Genomic DNA, 15,807 nt, shown 5'->3' on the forward strand with positions numbered 1-15,807 from the left:
TGAGTTAAATTATTCGATTAAGGCTGTACATTCAGTTTACCTAGAGCTGGATCTACATCCATGGAATTGATCCCTAGCCTAGTGTGACTTCTAGGCTTTCTGATTTTCTGCCATCTTGCAAGTATCAGTCACCTACCACATGTCAGACCCCATGCTTAGGCACCAGGGATATCAGAAGAGGTCTCTCTCCTTGAAATGTTCCTCCCCTCTTGGTTTTGGTGATGCCATGCTCTGTGGACTTTCTTCTACATCTCTGGCAGCCTTCCTGGACTTCCTGAAACCATGTTGCATGTAAAACAAATCTATTTCCAGAGAGAAGAAAGTCTGTGTTGCTCTCTTCATACCATGTACTCTTTAGATCGAAGTCCCAGCTGTGCCAGAGGCTGATAGCATCTGGAGGCCATTCTTCCCTGGCATGACAGAATGATAGACCCCGTGTGTCTTTTCAGCATCTCCCAGAGATGGTACTTTCTTAAAACACAGTTTGACCAAGTGACTGCGTACACATGATGGGGCCTGAAATCCATGCTGGTATCTCTCCTAATTTGCTTTTTGAAAATGATGTAATCACTCAGCGCCTTGGTTTTCCAGTTACAAATGGAAATAATATTTGCCAACATATTCCCTCTACATGTTACAGTTCATCAAGGTTTAAAACTATTGCACAATCCTCTTTCCCCAGGTAATTCTTGTGGCATCAGTCATCATCTACATACTGAGTCCATCCCCTTGGGCATCCCAGCAGAACGCTGGGAGATAACATGGCCTCATTCCTGTCCCCACCTGGACGTCCAATCAGTTACAAAGCCCTAGCAAGCCTCCATTTTTTTTTTCTGCCATTGGCTTCCCTCCTACTGGCCTCCTCCACATCCCTTGTTCTCCTTCCATGCATTCTCCATACCATTGGTGTCTTGAGGGCTGTGGCAGAGGGTGGAGATGTGCCCTGGGTGCAGTTAGGAAGGGGGTGCATGGACTATAAAGAATTTATTTTTTTATTTTTATTTTTATTTATTTTATTTTTTAAATTTTTATTTATTTATGATAGTCACACACACACAGAGAGAGAGAGAGAGGCAGAGACACAGGCAGAGGGAGAAGCAGGCTCCATGCACTGGGAGCCCGATGTGGGATTCGATCCCGGGTCTCCAGGATCGCGCCCTGGGCCAAAGGCAGGCGCCAAACCGCTGTGCCACCCAGGGATCCCGACTATAAAGAATTTAAAAGCAATAATAAAACCTACTAAAAGTCAGTCTACTTTTTACCATCACCATGCACAGCATTTCTAAATGGTTTCAGCAATGAAGTACTAATTGCTGGAAAAGAAAACCTTTTGATGATCTAAGTTCCATACAATTACTGCAGTTGCTGTGGAATTCAAATAACTAATATATGAGCTTTAAGTGAGTCCATTTGAATACTTACCCTTTAATAAACATTGTATTCCACGTGAAAATGGATCCCCCAGCACTCAGTAACACAGTGGGCCCCTGACACACATGGACTCATCAATCCACATCTTTTGAAAGTTAAGTTTATTATGGTTCAGAAATAGAGGAGCTCACTCTTGTGGTTTGTGTCTTCTGGAGAATCACATTCAAGCATTGAGAAATGGATCCCAATTATACAATGATAGCATAGTGATTATTAAGTTAAAGAGAACTTGATTTACTTCAATTCTGTTATTTCATGTAACCATGTAGAGTATGTATTTAAAATTTTGAGCAGCAAAGCTTTGATATGCGGGCTTTTTTGTTCATACACGAAGTGATTTTCTGATTTTAAATAATGTCTTTAAAATGAAAGTACTTTTAAAGGTATTGCATGGGCAGCCTGGGTGGCTCAGTGGTTTAGCGCTGCCTTCAGCCCAGAGCATGGTCCTGGAGACCCAGGATCAAGTCCCTCGTCGGGTTCCCTGCATGGAGCCTGCTTCTCCCTCTGCCTGTGTCTCTGCCTCTCTCTATCTCTCTCTGTGTGTATCTCATGAATGAATAAATAAAAATCTTAAAAATAAAAAGGTATTGGACTAAACCTAAACAACTTCAGAAAATAATAATTATTGGAAACAATTTTGCCCTATAGAGAAAGAGAAGTGTTAAAAATGACCTATCACATCTCTGCAAGGTGGCCGGAGTAATCTTTTTTTAAAACTCAGGACTGATCCTTGCTTAACATCACTGGGTTCCAACCCACATCCTAGGCTACAAGGTCACACACACTGTGACTCCTTGCCACCCCATCTTGGGTCACCCCATGCCCCCACTGTGTAACAGCCAGTCACACCAGCCCTCCTTGCCTTTCCTGTGCCAAGCTCCATCCCTTTCCCCTTTGCCGCGTGGATTCCCATGTCTGTGCAGATGTCCTTTCCTAGGGAAGCTTCTCTACCTCTAGTGTTACCTCTCATATAATCTTCCAGCATTTTGTACTTGAGCACTGATCAGGGGTGCTAGTCACCCTGCACACATGACCTTCCAATTAAGTCCCGCCTCTCCCAGCTGAGAGAACAGGCACCTGTCTGTGTGGTTACATCTCCATGGGTACCTCAGTGCCTGGCACGTGCCTTTATGGCACAAGAGAGAACACCCTGGAATGGGCCTTATCTTGAGGGAGTAGTCAAAGGAGAGCTCCTTAAGATCTTTGGTTTTATTTATTATTATTTTTTTAATCCCAGGGAAGCAGGTCCAGATCACAGACTGTCACATTCTGGAGGATGACTTGCTGGTGGCTGTGACTGGTCACCAGCCCCGCTCTCTCTCTCTCTGCACTGTTGCTGCCATGTTGGCCAGGCCATGACAGACGAAGGGCTGACATGACTTTTCCAGCCCTGTGGGAATGCTCTTCAGGTCTCAGTACTGGCCATGTGCATGACCCTTTTTTGCACAAGAGGGAACTACATGGATCGGGTTCTGATAGCTCTCCCTACCTTTCCCTTACTCCCCATAAAACATAATCTCTTTTGCGTGGGATTGCACAAAAATGTAATCTGTTGAATGGGCACCACATTCACTTGGTGTAAAGAAGTGGAAATAGTGTAAAAGATACCGTGTGAAGTAGCTCACATTTCCATGTTGGATTAGTTGGTGAGGGCTGTCATAACAAAGTACGACAAACAGTGGTTTAATGCACAGACCTTTATCATCTCACAGTTCTGAAGTCTAGAAGTCTGAGATCAAGATGTTATCAGTCTTGGTTCCATCTAAGAGCCAGGAGGGAGAATCTGTCTCATGCCTCTCTCCTAGGTTCTGCTGATTTGCTGGCAATCTTTGATATTCCTTGACTTGTAAAGCACCACCCCACCTCTGCCTTCATCTTCACATGACATCTTCCCCGTGTGCATTTCTCCGTGTCCAAATTCCCCCTTTCTATTAGGACACCTATCATATTGGGTTATGGTCCTCACACTGTACCAGTTCCACCTCCCTTAACTAATTATGTCTGCAATGAACCTACTCCCCCAAAAAAGGTTGCATTCTGAGGCACTGGGGATGGGGCTTCAACATGTCAAGTTTGGGGAATCATACTTCAGCCCATAATACATATATATCCCACATGATATTTTAATGGCTGATTGGATATTCATTCATTCATTCATTCATGTCTGCTTGGACATTCATGTCAGATTGGACAATCATGCTCTACTCATGAGCATAGAATATTTTACATATACAAAGTAATTTTTGCACAGTTTTAATATATGCTGAATTTCTCAGAAATGCAACGACCATGTTTATTGAGGGAAAAAGTGTGCTTTGTTTCGTTTGGAAATTTACCAGAAGTTGCTCATGTCTTTGGAAAATCCTATCACTAAGAGCAATATCACGTATAGCATTGAGATTGCCAAGACAGCACACCAAAAGCACTCTTCATTTACAGAAAAATGTCAGGCTCCTGCAACAGCAAAAATTATCTGGAATGTGCTTTTCATTTTGTTACATAGTTTTCTTCTTTTGAAGTAGAAAGAATGGGATTGCAGAATGTTCTAAGCCAGATTTACAGATATTTCCAATATATTTCCAAAAAAAAAGGAAAAAAATACACACACATGCATATGATACATACATACTATATGTATAAAGTTAAATATTTGCAGTATCAAGGAGGTTTGGAGCATAATATCTTGTAAAATACTTTTAAGATTTACTATTACCTTTTAAAATTCTTCCTAAGATTGCTAATTGTTGTTGGTTTCATTTCTTTTATTTCCGTCCAACTGCTGGGGCCTCTGTCTTATTCTGCAGTTTTGTCCCCAAGTTTTCAAAAGCCCAACATTTTCGTTGTGTCTTTACTTAAAGGTTTTTTAATGGTGGGGAATATTCTTGAGATTTTGAATAGGACAACTTTAAAACAGTGGGGTATTCAGTGCCTCATTTGGCATATACACCATTCACATATTTGAAAATTTCAGCCTGACAGAAGCATTCAAAAGGAATTTTAAACATTCAGCGAGAGTTTCTAACCTTCATTTGAGTTCACAGATTAACAATTTAGGAGGACAAAAGGTGCCTGCTCTCTGTTGACATTCATGGATCAACTGATGTGCAAATATTGGATTCTTTCCTGTTGCAATAACAGTCAAATAGCAGTAAATCTACTCTCTAGAAAAGCAAAATGATGAAATACTCAAAGGGGCACATGCATGTATATGTGTGTCTGTGTGTTTAGAATTCTTTTTAATCCAGGGAAATAGCACATAGTAAGGGCTCAGTAAAAAAAAAATAATAATAATGAGGAATCACATTACTCGGCCATAAAAACGAATGAAATCTTACCATTTGCAGTGACATAAATGGACCTAGAAGGTATTATGCTAGGTGAAATAAGTCAGAGGAAGACAAAACCCATCTCATTTCACTTATATGTGGAATCTAAAAAACAAAAACAAAACAAATGAATAAAGAACAGATTCTTAAATACAGGGAACTGGTTGCCAAAGGGAAAGTGGGTGGGGGGATGGGTGAAATAGATGAAGGGAATTAAGGGGTACACTCTTCCACTTATAAAATAAATAAGTGATGTCACAGAGATGAGAAATCTAGCACAGGGAATGCAGTCAGTAATACTGCAGTTACGTTACATGGTGACAGATGGTGACTATACTTATGGTGAGCACTGAGTAATGAATGTATAGAATTGTTGAATCACTGTGTCCCACACCTGAAACAAATATAACATTGTATGTCAATTACATTGTTGAAGAATAATAAAAAGAATCATGGACTTTTTTTTTTCAGAGTTAAAAGGACCCTTAGGGATTATCTAGGCAGTTCCACCTGCCAGTCATGTTCCCTTTTCCAGATTGACCATTATTGTGGTCCCCACAGATGAATTGCGGGTGATTACTCATAAACTTGGCCTACTTTGAGGGATCTTACAAAAAACAGTTGTCTTGCATTTGTATATGAATGTCTTTGAGGACTTAACTTATGAGCCACCATATGGCTCCCTGAGGAGTGTCATCTTCAAGAACTCTGTTTTTTGCATTTTTAGCACTTTATTTGTCCACTTCACACACATGGATTACTAAATTTTAGGGGAGAGCATTCTTTATAACTACATTATCAATTGAACTCTTTATGAGTACCCATGAAATAAATTTCTCAAAAAGCTTGGACTTAGGGATCTTTGTCATTGTTCTGAGTAGCTTATTTGTGTTTACTTTTGGAAGGCACGGTTATGCTTTCTGCTTTGCCTTAGCTGCTAGGAAATTGAGATTCAAATTTGTGAAACTAAACATCTTCATAGGACATGGGATGTTATGACATATATTTTGTAAACTTACCTAGAGCTGTCTCATTTTATTTTTCTTGCCCTTTTTTTCTGTTAATCCTGTTTTCTCCTTTTCCTATTTTTAATCTGATTGAACTGTGGGTATTTTGAAATTACATGAGATCTTTTTCAATATTATGCTTAACAGTCTTTGGATCTATTATTTACTGCACAACAAAGTATGCTAGGCACTAACAGACCCATATTAGCAGTTGTGATGAGACAGGCTTAAAAGACAGAGAATCCAATTAGCTGCCTTTTTAATATTGAATAAAACTTTGAGAACCTTCCAGGTAGGAAGAATATGAAAAGGATTCAGGTTTCCCTCAAGTTCTGAGATCTTTTTCAGCTAACTGGGAAAATAAATGATCATATTTAACACATAGTAAAAAATACAGTATATCTTAAAAATGTAATATATTGAGTGAAATTAACCCAGAAGTCTCTCTTGTGGTATGATAACCCTGGGTGAGGCTTATCGGCTCAAATCTGACTTGAAAACTATGTCATGTTGTGACTTCACTCCAGAGATGTGGAATGTTTGATTATCTCCTATCATAAGCTTTATAGTCCTTGTTAAAGGTATAGCTAGGGCTCTGTGTCAGCTGGATTTTGAATAAGAATTCAGTCAACGCTCCAGCCAATCATTCTGGTTGTTAGGGATTTTTAGCAAACTGAGGAGGCAACCCTCCAAATTGCTTGGGAAAGTAGCCTCAGAATTGTTTGGAATGATTTAAGTTGTCTTCTTTATGAGTTAACAGATTATAATCCTAGAAATTAAAGCTAGAAATGTTGAGAATAAAATCCATATTATTACCATTTGTACAAAAATCTGTACATATTTGTATTTTAAGTGTTTATAAAATTTAAGGGGATTTGGATTATTAAGGTAAAATTATCCTTGTGATTCTAACTTAAAGTACATAATTGAGTAAATGATTTATACATGTAAACTAGGATTTGCAATCATGCCACTGGGAGCCCTGGTTTTTCTCCCCCTCCGTGCAGGGTACTCTAAGAAAGTAACTGATTAGTGTAACTCAGTTGCTCTTCAGTAAATAAGTTAATGCCTAATTTCTGGGTGCTGCTTCCTTTTGTGTACCAGCTGTCTTGTTTTGTCTGCATGTGCTGTGTGCTTTCTTACCCATGTGTGTTTCTTCATACTGTTCCAGATACTCACCAGCAGTCCTATCTCTGCTTGGAAAAATTCAGCCCAGCCTATAAGGCACAGCAGAAAATCCCTTTGCCTGACCGTCTTCCCCCTCTTCCTCCTCCACAAGCAGGATGTTTTGCAGCCTCTGTGGTGTTCTACCTTCCTTCTCCTGAAAAAAGTACGTGTGGCTGCCAGCTGCGAGATCCTGTATCCATAAAGGCACGGATCATGACTTGGGCACGGTGTCCCTCCATAGCAGTCACTTAATGCATGTTAAATTGAGCTAACCTAATGAGTTAAATTGGCATTAAATATGCTGACTAGCTAGATGGCAGATCATAACTCGGCCAACTCTTTTTTTTTTTTTATTTATTCGTGAGAGAGGCAAAGACATAGGCAGAGGGAGAAGCAGGCTCCCTGCAGGGAGCCAAAGGCAGATGCCCAACAGCTGAGCCACCCAGGCGTCCCACGGCCAACTCTTCTGTGGGTCCTGTAAAATCATAGGGATTTGAAATATAATCTAGTTCTGTTTCAAATTGTGTTCTGTGGAGAATTTAACTTGAAGAGAGACTTCTGTAGCCTCCACATCTAGCCACTGATTCTGGACAACCCTTTGTTTTCAGATGCATAAACTGAAGATTTTTTAAATATAAAAATGTAGATATCTAATTTCTCTTAAAAATGAAAAGATCCAGTAATACGGATTCCTGTCTTCAAAAGTGTCAGTTGGCTGGCACGCTCTCCCGTTTGCCACAGTCCACAGCACCCCGTATAGTTTCCCTGATGCAGAAGCTGAGTGTCAGGATCAGTGCTAACCCTCCAAAAAGGTGACTGGAATACTGTGGTAATACACCTGGGCTTCTCCCCCTATTTATGTTACTCGCCTGTCATTGAAGGCAATTAACTTGAAGCTCCAGATTTTTCTGATTTTTCTTAAAATTTAAATTGAATTTGCCAACATATACTATAACAACCAGTGCTCATCCCTTGAAGCTCCAGATTTGCAGTAGGTGTGCTTCTATGAGGTACTGTGGGAAAAATCTTGTTTACAAATCAAGCTTCATCTGCAATGCATGTAGTCTGCAATTCAGAGAGACCCGCAGTAACTATAAACCAATTCTTTTGTACATCAAGTAAGCACACCTGATTATAATTCTTTTGCCTTGACAAAGAGCTACATCTCAGCTTGGCATATAATTTTGAGAGCTCAACCTGTCCTGTTAGAATTGTATAAAAATTTCTTCTTTTTATTATGGCATTTAACTTTCGCATGGGCGCAGCTTGGGTTTCAGTGGTTCTTTTTCTTCTGCAAGTAATCTGTTTGTCTGGTTTTCTTTTCCCATGTGGATAAGATCATATCACTTACACAGTTTTTATCATGAAAATAAAACTGTTGCCAAGACAAGCTGAAGACTGAGCAATATTAATTTTTGCGAAGTACATGGTGAGCTCATAAGAGCTGTTGACTGAGACATTCTTTTATTCTAGAAAGTCTCCCTTTTTGTATATAGTCTTTAAAAATGATTTTACTGGGAGCACCTGGATGTCTCAGTGGTTGAGGATGTGCCTTTGGCTCAGGGTGTGATCCCGGAGTCCTGGGATTGAGTCCCACATCAGGCTTCCCTCAGGGAGCCTGCTTCTCCCTCTGCCTATGTCTCTGCCTCTCTCTCTGTGTCTGTCATGAGTAAATAAATAAAACCTTAAAAAAAAACAGTTTTATTGGTAAATAAATGTCATATAAAAGTTACCCATGCTAAGAGTACAGTTCAACGATTTTTGGTTTCAGAACACTTACATGACCCTAGAAAGTTCCTGTGTGCTCACTTGCGGTTAATCTTTGCTCCTACTCCCCAGCCCTAACCAATCCTGAGCAGGGAATGTGCTTGCCTCAGGCAGTAGAGCTACTACCCACCCCACACCCCATTTTATTCAATCACTTCCATCAACAATGCCAATGGGCATGGATGTCACCACCACTCCACAGGGACTGGGCCACCCTCCTTGGAAGCACCGCCTGCCCCCTGCTTGGCAGAGCCCCAAAGCCTACGGAGCTGGAAGAAGCAGGGGGAGTGATTAGGGCTGCCGGATGCAAGAATGTCTCAGACTCCCACTATTCTTCCTTGAAGTTCAGCTATTTTTTAAACATAAATACTTTGCAGATTATTGTTTACAGTTGTCCAGCTGATTTGGATCTTTGTGCTCTCTGATTCTTATTCTCTTTATATCTAATTGTTTTCATCTCTTTTTCCTTCTGGAGCTTTTCTGATTGGTCTTTGATCCCACGGATTCTGTTCCGTAGTTGGCGCCATCACACTAATTCTGTGTTCTGCAGGGCAGCCCTGCTCTGCACTGCCACTGAGCCGTTAGTTAGCTACTGCTGTATTCTTTTCTCTCCATTTCTTATGTGTCCTTGCTGTTTACCTTTTTATATCAGCTTTGTCCCTCAGTGAATTCTTTTTTGATCATTTTTTTCTTAAATTGTTAGTTATTTTCTTCTGTGTTTTTGAAAATAGCAGGGCTTTCTAAAATTTTTATCTGATTCCTCCGTACTACAAAGAACAGTTTTTTCCCACCTGTGTGGAGCAATAATATCCTTCTTTGATCTTCAAAAACTACATGTTATATACTCTTTTTCTGAACTTTGAACAGGGAAGATGGATTCGGATCTGATGTTTGGCAGCTGATAGGACTCATATATTCTATTTGAATTCTCTCACTGTCTACCAGGTATACAGTCAGAATTCTCTTCCAGAATGTAAGCCGGAGGTCAAGCAGTTGCACAAGCCTCTAGCATTCAAGTTTTTAATGTCTAGATGTCATTTATTCTTTTTTTTAGATTTTATTTATTTATTCATGAGAGATACAGAGGCATAGGCAGTAGACATTTATTTTGCTCAATATTACTTTATTGAGGCAGGTCACTTGTTCCACTTACCTGGCTTTCTAACTATGAGTTTATGTATTTACTACTGAAAAACTTGAATCAGTGTGTAGCTCTTGCTTTGCTAGAGGTAGAACATGAGTAAGTTTTGTCTCCAACATAGATTGCTTCCTTTTTATGCTCCCACTTACTCATGACTTGACAACATGGGGTGTGATGCACTATTGCTGGTCTCATGAGCTCATGGCCAAGTTGAATTACAGAGGTATTATAGACTCTAAAGTCAATCCAACAATGACAGACTGAAGAATTTCCAGGGAATAATTCCCTTAGAGAGGAAGAGCTTTACAGTAATTAGGTCTCTAATGTAATGATGAGCTTTTATGGCTGTGTTGCTCTTTTAAGAAACTCATATATGATCTCATTGGCCATCATGTCTCAGCATGACTCATCTACCTTGCAGTTAGGACCAATTCCTCCCAATGATCGAAAAACATCATTAATATTATTGATTTATATTTTGAGTTTCCACTGCTGTTGTAATTTCCCCAACATGTTGGTTGGTATTTTAAAGCAGGAAGAGAAAATTAGCAGCCTGCTAAAAATATCCCAATATTGGTTAAACCAATGAGATATTTTCACATTAAGAGGGAATTTTTCTATGACCCTTAGGATTTTTAGCCCAAATCCATTTATATGCTCTATATTTTCTGCTCTAGCTTATAGATTTTCTGCTCTAGTTTATATACAAAGAAATATCTTGGAGGACTGTGTGCTAGACCAGCGAATCTTTAGTTTTAATATACAGTGCTTCTAAAACTTTAACATGCAAGTCCCCTGGGAATCCTGTTAAAATGTAGATTCTGTATTTCTAACAAGTTCCCTGGTAATGTCAATACTGCCATTCAGAGCACTAAGGTGCTCAACGAACTGGTATGCTCGTGATTTAGAACCCAAATCACTTGTTTTTTTTTTTTTTTAAGATTTTATTTATTTATTCATGAGAGACACAGACAGAGAGAGAGAGAGGCAGAGACACAGGCAGAGGGAGAAGCAGGCTCCATGCAGGGAGCCCGACGTGGGACTCAATCCCAGGTCTCCAGGATCAGGCCCTGGACTGAAGGCGGCGCTAAACCGCTGAGCCACTCGGGCTGCCCCAAGAACCCAAATCACTTGTATTTTGGTTACCATTCAGGAAGACGTGAACAGGGAAAATTCTGCAATGTCACCATTTCCAGACTCACCAAGGGCTGGTGTTCCATGACCTGTGCCCCCAAAATGGAGACTGTCACCGAGCAATTGCTCTGTCAATAATTGTGTGCCGTTTCATGTTCAAATACTAATGGCCTTTTTATCTGGGCAGAGACTGTTGGGGGAAGGAGGTGGCAACCACAGATAAGTCTTATCATTTTTATGACACCATTAATACATTTTTATTAAAAAAAAAAGCTTCTAAGAGTTTGAAGTAGGGTTTGTTGTACAGCAGTTGATGTCATAAAAATTCAGATAGTCCTTTGAGAGGCACAGATAGAGCAAGAGGTCACATAGCTCCACAGGGGAATTTTGAAAGGAATGCAATCTTCCTAGTAAAATAGCCCAGAGTGTATTTGGAGCTATGGGGAAAAGAGCCATGTTTAAGCAAGTTGAGTCTGCTTTAGAACTGAGTTCTTGGTGTTCTAATGTGTAAATACAAGAACCGTTCCCCTTGATCTGGAAGATATGTTGTAGAAGAATCTTCAAAATAGATTCCACTGTAGTCCTTTCCCCATTTGGGCATTTTTATGGTGTCATACTGAAATCAGAGTTAATTTTTCAGGATATGACTGCCTTTTCCCTCCGCTGCCTGCTTGATGTCCCATTATTTTTCAGACTTCTCCAGCATTAATGACTTTCTTATATTACTATTTTCCTTAGAGGACCATCTTCATGATTGGCAGTTTCTGGGTAATGCTGTCACTAAGAACACAAGGCATTTAGCTGTAATGCATAACATGTGAACTTGAGACTTATGTAAGGGACAGATAGCGGTGGCATTTTTCCATCTGAAACTAGCCTGCTGGGAGTATTTGGCCAACAGATGCAGGCAGGAAAACAATGTGCCAGGGAAAGCTTTAAGGGCCTTAGATGTTTGGAAAAGCAGACGAACACAAATACCACTGACACAGGTTCTGAAGTTTTGGACAAATTGTAGTTAGTTAATTTCTTATACTGTGTGGTCTTTGCAAAGTCACTAGAAATTAAATTGCATTTATGTCTTAAAGTAGGTCAGCTCCTTCTGAGGATAATATTCAAGTCAGTCTTTTAAGTGTCTTTTATCTTTCTTTCTTAGAAATGTAACAGTGTGTTGCCAGTTTAACCTGCATCCATCTGGCCCTGCCTTTGGCCTCCCTTCCTGCCTCTTAGCATTTTACTGCTCGACATGCATTCTTTTTTAGTCTCTTCATACATAAAAATCCCTTGTGGCTGCTCCACTGTTGCCTACTGAATTTCCAGCCTTCAAACTCTGCCTGGCTCCAAACTGTGCTTAAATAATCTTTTCATGCCTTTCCATATCATTCGAATACAGTGACATGCACTGGCCCCCTGCCCCAGCTGATCTAGCTTCTGACTTCAGTAAGCTTTTCAATATCTATCTGGACCACTCGGTTTTTCTTCTTCCCAGCGTGAGCCCGTCTGTTACTGTCTTGCTGCCTCTAGCTCTTTAATCCTTCTCCACGTTCACCATTGTCCTGTGTTCTGTCTACAGAATGGTGTCCCACTGTTATGGGAAATGTCACTTTAAGACAGACCTCGCAGTAACATTTTCCCCTAACTTTTTAATACAAGTATTTCACCACACCTAACTCCCTACTCCAACTCGCTCTGTTTTTATGCTTCTTATCTTCATTATATACTTAATTTTACTTATTCATTTTGCATTCAGGGAGTATGTTCTTTTATCACAGGTACTATTAGGTTTAGTTCATAAACCAACAATTCCCCAGACAGTATTTTGCTACAGTGAAAATGGGAATATCAATGATTACAACAGACTAGAGAGTATAGACATGAGGCGATATGGTAATATACATATGCCAAACCATGTGTGTGTTTAAAAAGGTTAAGGAAGGGTTGTTTAATAGAGGGTATTATAGAAATGTGATAATGTTTCAGTAAAAGTAAGATGGATCTTTGCTTTATCATGTTTCAAAATCAATTCATATGGAATAAAAACATAAAAATCACATCAATTTATAATAAAAATTGACAAAGACTAGAACCTTTATTCAATATACAGAAGGAGAGCAACTTCATTTTTGAAGAAATAAAATGAATTGTAAAGGGATGATTGATAGCTTCAACATTGTTTAAAATTTCTACACCATTAAAAAATCCCTCAAAGTTGCTGATACATACAATATTTTTTAAAATTCATATTTATAAAGAAGACATCCAAACTTCAAAGGTTAAATAAAGAAGATATGAATGCATTTCACTAGACTGTAAACTCTGTCAGGAAAGGGACTTTTCCTTATATTATACACCTAATACATATGTATTAAATATTGAATGAATAATTGATCAAGGGGGAACAAATAGAACGCCAGGGCTCATCATTTCAGGAATAAACACATGAAATAAATAACTCTGGACAACTAAAATAGGCCAACTGAAATGTTTTTAAAAATTATACCATATAATATAAGCAACGTTATAGTAGAATCAGTACATATTCCTTATAACAGCTTTATAAGTTGGTTACCTTTTGGAAGGAAATATGATAATTTGTAACAAAAGCTAATCATCCACCATGCAGAAATTTACCTTAATGAAGTAGCCAAGGTCAAAAAAGTCATATGTGCATATTAAATAGATATAACTATTTAGAATTTCCATATTTGTATATATTTCTATATTAAAGGTGTTCAGTCTAACTTTGCCATAATTAATGTTAGAGATATGGTTATGCATTTCACTTTGCACAAGGGTATGTATGTTAGGAAACCATGAAAATAATATTAATTCCAAAGATGCATGGTGACTGTTTAAGTAAAAACAGGAGGCATATTACTATTATAGTATGATTGACTATAAAAAATTCTGTAAGTACATAGAAGTCAATATGCATACATGCAGAAATAAATTTCATGAGGGTGATGAACTCATAGTCTTACTATTATAGTTTTTATATATTTTTAATATTATAGCTTTAATTAAAATATATAAGGTGATCTCTCTACTATTTATTTATGTAACATACATATAATTTACATTCTCAGGGACCTAGTGAAGCTGTTGGTATCTTGGAGAAACTAATAATTACCTATTGACCAATAGACTCTCCACTGAGTATTGACATACTCACTAATGAGCAAGGTATAGGGCATGCAGTTTCAACTAAGTGCTGAGGGGAAGCTTGGAAGGAATATTCTTGAATCATTGCTTACCTTACCATGTCTGTGAAATCTGAAGCAGGTGATGTTTCCTGCCTATAGAGAACAAGGCTTAGAAGCATTTGGGCTGTGTCTGCACCAATGATAGACGGAATTATTTTGGAGTGAATTGACTGGTAGTTACTCATCAGGACATAATTTGCAACACTGAAAATATTAATTGTACTTATTTTTATGTCTTAGACCTACATTTGGCTTTTAAAGGAATAACTGGTTTATTGAGATAGGATTTACAAACCATAAATTTCCAATTTCAAAGCATATAATTCAGTGGTTTTTAGTATATTTACTGAGTTGTACAATCATCACCGCTATGTAATTTTAGAATGCTTTCATTACCCCCCAAAGAAATCTTGTACCCATGAGCAATCAATCCTCATTTCTTCTCCTCCAGCCTCTGGCAATACTCATCTCCTTTCTGTGTCTATGAATTTCACTACTTAGGATATTTCCTATAAATGGAATTATAGGTGTCTTTTGTATCTGGCTTTTTTCACTTAGCATGTTTTCAATGTTCATCTACATTACAGCATGCATCATTGCTTCATTCTTGTTTTATGGCTGAATAATTTCATTTTATTGATATATCACTTTTTGTTTTTCCATGGACATTTTGAGTTGTTTCCACTTTTTTTTTTTTTTTTTGCTACTATGAACAATGCTGCTATGAGCATTCATGTACAGGTTTGTGTGAGGACATATATTTATTTTCAATTCTCTTGACTACATACCTCAGAGAGTAATTGCTGGATCACATGATAACTATATGTTAGACATTTTGAGGACCGGCAAATTGTTTTTCAAAGCAGTTACAGTATTTTACAATCCCACTGCAGGTGGCTTTTACTTTTTTCCTCTCATTTACTTAGTCTTCTATAATGTGCATATGCTATTTTAATAATAAGAAAAAAGTTATTTTAGCAAAAATGAACTATTGGGACTTCATCAATATAAGAAGCTTTTGCACAGCAAAGGATACAGTCAACAAAACTAAAAGACAACCTACAGAATGGGAGAAGATATTTGCAAATGACGTATCAGATAAAGGGCTAGTTTCCAAGATCTATAAAGAACTTATTAAACTCAACACCAAAGAAACAAACAATCCAATCATGAAATGGGCAAAAGACATGAAGAGAAATCTCACAGAGGAAGACATAGACATGGCCAACATGCATGTGAGAAAATGCTCCGCATCACTTGCCATCAGGGAAATACAAATCAAAACCACAATGAGATACCACCTCACACCAGTGAGAATGGGGAAAATTAACAAGGCAGGAAACAACAAATGTTGGAGAGGATGCAGAGAAAAGGGAACCCTCTTACACTGTTGGTGGGAATGGGAACTGGTGCAGCCACTCTGGAAAACTGTGTGGAGGTTCCTCAAAGAGTTAAAAATAGACTTGCCCTACGACCCAGCAATTGCACTGCTGGAGATTTACCCCAAAGATTCAGATACAATGAAACGCCGGGACACCTGCACCCCGATGTTTATAGCAGCAATGGCCACGATAGCCAAACTGTGGAAGGAGCCTCGGTGTCCAACTAAAGATGAATGGATAAAGAAGATGTGG

General features: G+C 38.7%; 1 protein-coding gene and 1 long non-coding RNA gene across 9 annotated transcripts in view; one reads left to right on the top strand and one right to left on the bottom strand.

The window, feature by feature from the left end:
- Nucleotides 1–15,807, top strand: part of RASEF (RAS and EF-hand domain containing) — a 209,408-nt gene that overhangs the window by 49,894 nt on the left and 143,707 nt on the right. The gene's annotated exons all lie outside the window — the stretch shown is intronic.
- LOC144318574 (uncharacterized) overlaps nt 1–15,807 on the bottom strand; it is a 102,472-nt gene that overhangs the window by 20,182 nt on the left and 66,483 nt on the right. Inside the window, exons 4-5 of one of the 3 annotated variants that reach the window (XR_013384638.1) lie at nt 6,944–7,121; nt 4,767–4,862 (exon numbers count right to left, since the gene is read on the bottom strand). This is a non-coding gene — a long non-coding RNA (uncharacterized LOC144318574). Of the gene's footprint in view, nt 1–983; nt 4,863–6,943; nt 7,122–15,807 lie in introns of those variants that run through there. The other 2 variants (XR_013384634.1, XR_013384628.1) reach the window with 2 other exon arrangements.

Source organism: Canis aureus, chromosome 1, assembly GCF_053574225.1.
Source record: "Canis aureus isolate CA01 chromosome 1, VMU_Caureus_v.1.0, whole genome shotgun sequence".
NCBI lineage: Eukaryota > Metazoa > Chordata > Mammalia > Carnivora > Canidae > Canis > Canis aureus.